The sequence below is a fragment of the Priapulus caudatus genome, unplaced genomic scaffold (genome assembly GCF_000485595.1).
Source record: "Priapulus caudatus unplaced genomic scaffold, Priapulus_caudatus-5.0.1 Scaffold1822, whole genome shotgun sequence".
Taxonomy (NCBI): Eukaryota; Metazoa; Priapulida; class Priapulimorpha; order Priapulimorphida; family Priapulidae; genus Priapulus; species Priapulus caudatus.
In genome coordinates this window covers 47,813-55,001 of record NW_014578883.1, presented here as the reverse complement: position 1 = coordinate 55,001, position 7,189 = coordinate 47,813, and positions in this window count along the sequence as shown.

The following is a 7,189-nucleotide window of genomic DNA, read 5'->3' as shown; positions in this document are numbered from 1 at the left end:
TGTGAACGCGGCTATAGTCTTCTACCCGGCTTGTAACGGCGCTCGCTATCCGGGGTACTGCAAACGTGGAAACTGGCTGCTATTGCTCCCATCAGCACGTAATTCATTCATTTCAGGTGCTGACTGGCAGCCGTGCTACGCACATCCTGATCTCTCTCTCCCTTGTGTTATTGCCATCTACAAAGTTTTCGCCAGTTATCTCTATCATTCGCTTCTTCAGCAGCGGTCTCCCAGTTGATGTTCATGTCTGCCAGCTGCTGCTTCATCAATCTCAGCCAGGTAGTAATTGGTCAACCGACTGGCTGATCTACTTTCCTATCTGCTTCACGGAGTGCTAACCTGACAGGAGTGTTTGTGGAGAGTCTCATGATGTGTCCAGAAAGTCGTATCCATGCGTGTTTTGATGATTTCACTCCATTCTGTAAATTTGCGTAGTTCTATCAGGGTGACGGAACTAATTTTCTGATGGTATCTGATATTTATGGCCCTCCTTAGAGGGCGGCGTTGGAAAGAGTCGATTCTACCAGCAAGATCGTTAGTTATTGACCATAATTCGGAGTTGTAGAGGAATACAGGCTCTATGAGTGCTGTGAAAAGATGCTACTTCTTTGTGATAGGTATACGATGGTGACGCCATATATTGTCCCAAACATTCATTGCTAATATAACTTTTTGTTTTCTTTCAATGAGGTCTTCCTCAGTTCCAAGACTACTGCCCAGGTATTTACATTTTTTCCAGTTATTGCTTCCTCTTCTTTAAACTGTATACGCCTCGGGTTTGTCTGAGTTACAGGAAAGGTTTTTGCTGTTGAGCTGTGGTGGTATTGTTTCTTTGTAGTATTGTGCAAGATGATACGGTCCTATGATGATCCAGCCTACATCATCCGCATACTGTGGTGTGATGGTTACGTTGAGGTTGTTCTTTATTTTTCAATAATTATGGTCGCAAAGCCATCATGGTTGGAGCAATTAAATAGAACGTCTACCAATAGCACTATGACGTGACAGTGCCACCTGGTGGACAACTTTCGCAGCCTCTTTAATTAATCACTATGAAAATTAGCCGAGTGCTTCCGAGTGGCGATTTTTTAAATAGCAGACCACAAGACATGTTGCGTTCGTTTAGCATCAAATTTGACAAAAAAAACTTTTTACTTTTAGTGAAAATATTTATTTCTATGCATCGGACATAGATATTTAGCAGAAGGTAGTACTCATGGCCCTAGTTCTGATGACAACGGTAATTGTGCGTGTAGAGGAACACTAGTTGCTCCTCGTTATAGCAACAAACAGAATCCCGCATGTATTGGAGCTACGATAATTTTATTCTCATGTTAATGCAGTCGTGCTGCCTAATCCATTGCTCAACTGCAGGAGGATTCTCGTACGGCAATCTCCCACGCTTCTTCAATGGAGCTAGACAGTCGCAAAGAATTCAGCCGTACGGAGCGAATTCGGCGACACAAGGGAGAGAGACGTACGGCGGCTCCGATAACAGCGGATATCATGGCCCTTCTTACGAGCAATCGCAGCAGTCATTCGGTACGCTTGCTTCTGCGGGAAGGTCAACGAAGTCACATGACTCGTTACGGCGATGACGTAATTTTTCTCGTTGATCTTGCAAGCAACCAGGCGCGACTGTATCGTCTGCCATTGATGGCGTATGCTAGTATTGTATTTGATGTTTTCCTGCAAAGTACCTTTCGCGTCATTGTTCGCACCTTAAAGTGATACTACAGCCCAGAACTATATGGTATATTATCATAGTTAGTGCACAAATAATGGTATATACCTACACATTTCTATAATCATGCATTCACACTTGTCCTAAATCACCAGCGAGTTTCGAAATCTTTATTTTGGCCGCTGACATGACACCCTGTTATTGTACTGCCACCCTGACGAAGCACTTTTGCCGAATCATTTTGCACGTTACAGACCGATGGCTAATCTCAAAGCTCAACTATATTTATACTTAACTGCTATTTAACCGAACGATTATTATTTTAGGACAAGCGCGTCCATATTATAACTGAATCTAAAAGTTGTTGATATGATATTGAAATCATTCTCTTTATCTTCGTGGCAATAAAAAAGAAACACCCTCGGTCAGTAGCCTGCAGCCGAGAATTTGTGATGCGTAACTTTGAAAGTAGATGGGCTAGTAGTGGCGCCACCGTCGTTGTAAACAACTATACAACTTTTAGTTTAAAAACTGAAAAAATCATGTCTAGCGAATATTGAACAACGAATTTTTTATATAGCGTAATTGAAACCTATTTTAACAGAAACAATGCCGATTGTTAAGATGAAGTTATAATTATAAGGAACCCTAGGGTCATGTATCCCTTTAACTAGTTTTGTTTGTCTTTGATCGCGTTTCACTGACATAATTGTCACATTGATGCACACGGTGAGCGGAATGTAGGCTTACTGTGCATTATATAGCATCTGTGCGCGCCTGCTGCGCTGAATTTCTACATCTCAATTCACATTGACTGGTACACGAATACTATTTTGCTAATTGGTTTTTACTTTATTGTTCATTGGCTATTCAGTTAGTTTGTTTGTTTTTAACTGGGTTTAATGATATAATGGTATCCATCATGGTTCCAATACTTGATTTCAAGCTCCTATGGAAACTAATTATTGCACTCACTCTACTATTGTCGCAACCCTTATACAATGAGTGGACATACCAGCCATCTGTACCTCTATATATGTTTCAAATCTCGGAGTGTGAGAACGGATCGGGAGCGTATAGCTAGTTCATTTTGACTGGGGGCGGGGGGCGCAGCCTGCATGGTGTGTCTTCTTGGCAGAGGGAAATTCGTCATTAGCCACTTGTAAGAGTATGTACAATGTTCTGGAGGGCAACTGACTCCCTTGCCCCCCCCCGCGCGCTACGGGCCTACTCATACCGCCGTCTGTTACGCGGAGTCTCATCTTGAATTTGTACGTCTGATTGGTTAGGGCATCAGTCGTCGCGTCTCCGCCCTACTCACTATGCAGTCTACTCGTCGAACGATGCTGCTCGACACGAGCTGACATTTGGGGACAAAATAACTACATTCACGGACACCAGACAGCTTTCCTATCCGCCCTGCGAGCAGAGAAGGCATCCGTCGAGGTGCTCTTGGCCAACATCGCAGGTAAACTACCAGAAAGGGAAAGAGAGAGAGAGAGAGAGAGAGAGAGAGAGAGAGAGAGAGCGCGCGCGCGCTATGAGAAATATAGATACAGGGAGAGGGGAAAGAGATAGATAGAGAGGGGGACAGTCGGAGAAAGAGGGAAGGGGAGTGGGAGAATGGGAGAGAGTGAGAGAGAATGAAAGGAGAAAGAGAGAGAATATATATATATCAGGTGTAAATAACCCTAAAGAGAGAAGTAAGAGAATGATGCTGTAAACGACTATAAATCTTTTTGACAACTATTATAATAATCAAACTCTATAATATTGACACCGTACGCATGGGTCATCACTGTGCACTGCAATCAGACTATATAGCGCGCCTTATACGTTTCAGGAAAACCCGACGCCATTTTCAACGTGCGAGAGCAGGGCTGCGCAGTTCAGCATCAATTGTGGCACTCCGAAGCTGATTGCTATGTTGTCGGTTACGTATACGGCTACGACCCGATGACCGACGGTACCATGTGCGAAAATGAGCCCGAGGATCCGGATCTCTCTGGTTGCACGGTCAAGGACATTCCATCTCTCTATATTGCTGCTTGCGTAGGGATGAGTAGCTGCACTATAGACCCTTCCGAAAACACTATTACGAGTGATTCATGTCCAAATGGTAACTCAGTCCAGCGTGTAAGTTTCAAGTGTGTTACAGTGGTAGAAGTAAATCAGATGGCATTCTTTGAGACCCAGTGCGCTCTTATCTGCTCGCTACTGGACGCGGTCGAGATGACATCGACCAACGTAGCCACCGTTTCTGATGCCATATACAGCGATCTGACATCATGGAACAAGAATCTAGCATTCAAACCCAAACGCCGCAATAACATCGGTTACTGGAAATGAATTTGCTCTAAATATAAACAATAAATGACATGTAGTGCACATCAGTGACTAATTACGTTCATTACTCTATATTGCATTGTGTATGTCGATTGCGCTGTATGGGCATCAATGCAGCGGGTCTACGGAAATTGTGTCATTTACACGTAGGTAATGCAAAAAGCGAAAATGAAATCATTACTTTTATCTGTGTTTATTTACGTTAATTTCTGCCTGTGCCCACACAAGAAACAACATACCAGCTAATAATGAGAATAATATAGGAATGTAAATGAGAATAATAAAAGCTTATAATAATAACAACAACGAGTTATGTGTTATTCTTGGCTAAATTCTTCTACAACATTTGTGTCTGCCCCGAATTAATTAGCATTAATTTTACGTGAAAGGTGGCTTTTTTTGACTACTTATATTTGTCCATCTGCCTGTCTGTCCCACCCGTTGAAGCATCAGCCAGAAGAATTTTGCATTGGTGACAGCCTTGAAATAAACTTGCCCCACATGTATTGCTTTATTAGAAAAAGTCTTAATATAAAACAATCCATTATGTCAATCGCTTCACCAATAGTTGCTCTACGGTGTCTACACCGTCTATCCGCAGCAAAGCGGAGCAATGAAAGCGAGGATTTATGTTAGGTGAACTAACTTGGATTCACCTAATCTCAGAAACTGACAGTCGCCTTTCCACAATTTCTATCGCAAATAAAGCGTAAATGCTTATTCTTGAGTTATGATAAACATTGTCTCCAGCTATCATTGTTCATCCATTCATTTCAGGTGCTGACTGGCAGCCGTGCTACGCACATCCTGATCTCTCTCCCCCTTGTGTTATTGCCCTCTACACTGTTTTTCGCCAGTGATCTCTATCACTCGCTTCTTCAGCAGCGGTCTCCCAGTTGATGTTCATGTCTGCCAGCTGCTGCTTCATCAATCTCAGCCAGGTAGTAATTGGTCGACCGACTGGCTGATCTACTTTCCTATCTGTTTCACAGAGTGCTAATTCCTGACAGGAGTGTTTGTGGAGAGTCTCATGATGTGTCCAAAAAGTATAATTCTACGTGTTTTGATGATTTCGCTCCATTCTGTAAATTTGCGTAGTTCTATCAGGGTGACGGAACTAATTTTCTGAGGGTATATGATATTTATGGCCCTCCTTAGAAGTCGGCGTTGGAAAGAGTCGATTCTACCAGCAAGATCTTTAGTATTTGGACCATAATATCGAGTTTGTAGAGGATACAGGCTCTATGAGTGCCTGTGAAAAGATGCTACTTCTTTGTGATAGCGTATACGATCGGTGACGCCATATATTAGTCCCAAAACATCATGCTAATATAACTTTTTGTTTTTCTTTCAATGAGGTTCTTCCTCAGTTCCAAGACTACTGCCCAGCGTATTTACATTTTTTCCAGTTATTGCTTCCCTTCATTCTTTAAACTGTATACGCCTCGGTTTGTCTGAGTTTACAGGAAAGGTTTTTTGCTGTGAGCTGTGGGTGCGTATTGTTTCTTTGTAGTAATTGCTGCCAATAGAATGATACGGTCCTATGAGGTGACTTCCAGCTACATCATCCGCATACTTTGAGCTGTGATGCTTTACGTTGACGTTGTTTTCTTTATTTTCATATAATTATGGTCGCAAAGCCATCATGGTTGGCAGCAATTAATAGAACGTCTACAATAGCACTTATGACCGTGACAGTCCACCTGTGTGGACAACTTTCGCAGCCTCTTTAATTAAATCACTATGCAAAATTAGCCTGACGTGCTCCGAGTGGCGATTTTTTAAATAGCGAAGACCACAAGGACATGTTGCGTTCGTATTAAGCATTCAAATTTGACAAAAAAATTTTTACTTTTAGTGAAATATTTATTTTCTATGCACAATTGCACAACAACAGTTTTTTTTTATGTCCGCGATCACGTACGTAACATTCTAAATTACCGAGAAATGCATGGTAGACATGCGAATTATTTTTTTTTATCACATAGAATATCAAGCTTCGCATAGCTGAATGGGATTTTATTCAATGGATATCGCGTCAGCTGCGAACAAGTAGAGACGGGTGGTACAACATTGTGTAATAACTGCTGATGATTATCGATTTAACCACATGGGACAATAATGTACACGACAAAATATATTTCTTAACTTTGCTGGTCAGCTATTTATTCCAAGAGGGCGATCTCACAATGCAATTGTTGAACATAATATCGTCATCATCTAATAGCAGAATACTACATCTCTCCTTTTCTCGGATAAGAAATACTATATGTGCTGCATATCTTAGAGGCATAATCAAACACAAATACCGTTTCCATGACAAACTGTGATTTTACAGTCTCTCGACAGGTGTCCATAATAAGTAGTAGTAAAGTCATCAACGGTATTAAGGATTTTTTCGCCATTTCAGGCCCTATATGTTTTGGTAAAAAGAATTAAAAGTATTACATATTTCAGTCATGTCAGTAGTTGGAATATTATTGTTATTTATTAACTTCTCTGGTGAGATTGAGGTTTTAGTTTTTATATTGACAATATTGTTGATGGTTCTCCATGTCTTTTTTAAGTTGGATTTGTGTTGAATAAGGATTCTTTGGTAATAATTTCTTTTGGCCTGCTCTTTAGTGTGATTTAGTCTATTTGAGTATCGTTTGTAGAGATTTCTTTGTAGAGTGGTTCCGTGTAGGATTGAAACATTTTTTTTCTTGTATTGATAGAGACTAGTATGCCAGTAGAAATCCATGGTTTCTGCTGTAGCTGTTTTTCTTTGCGCGATAAGACACGATATGGAGCATGTATGTTAATTGTTGCATGGAACGCATTGAATAGATTATCAAGTGAGGTAGCAGGATCAGCATCCTGGAAGTTGAGGTTAGAGATATTATTTTCTAGATTGTTGGTGAATTTGCCCGGATCAAAGTTTTTATTTGTACGTACCTTCACTTTTGTATGGGCTAGTCTCAGATTAGTAGACTTAACTAGTACAAATACAGGAAGGTGATCGGAGATATCTTGTATCATAATACCAGCCGTCATTTGGTTGAGGTGATCATTTGTATAAATGTGGTCAATTAACGTATGGCTGGAGCAAGTTACACGTGTTGGTTTAGTTATTATGGGATAACACTCATTGGAGCAAATCATATTTAAATAGTTATT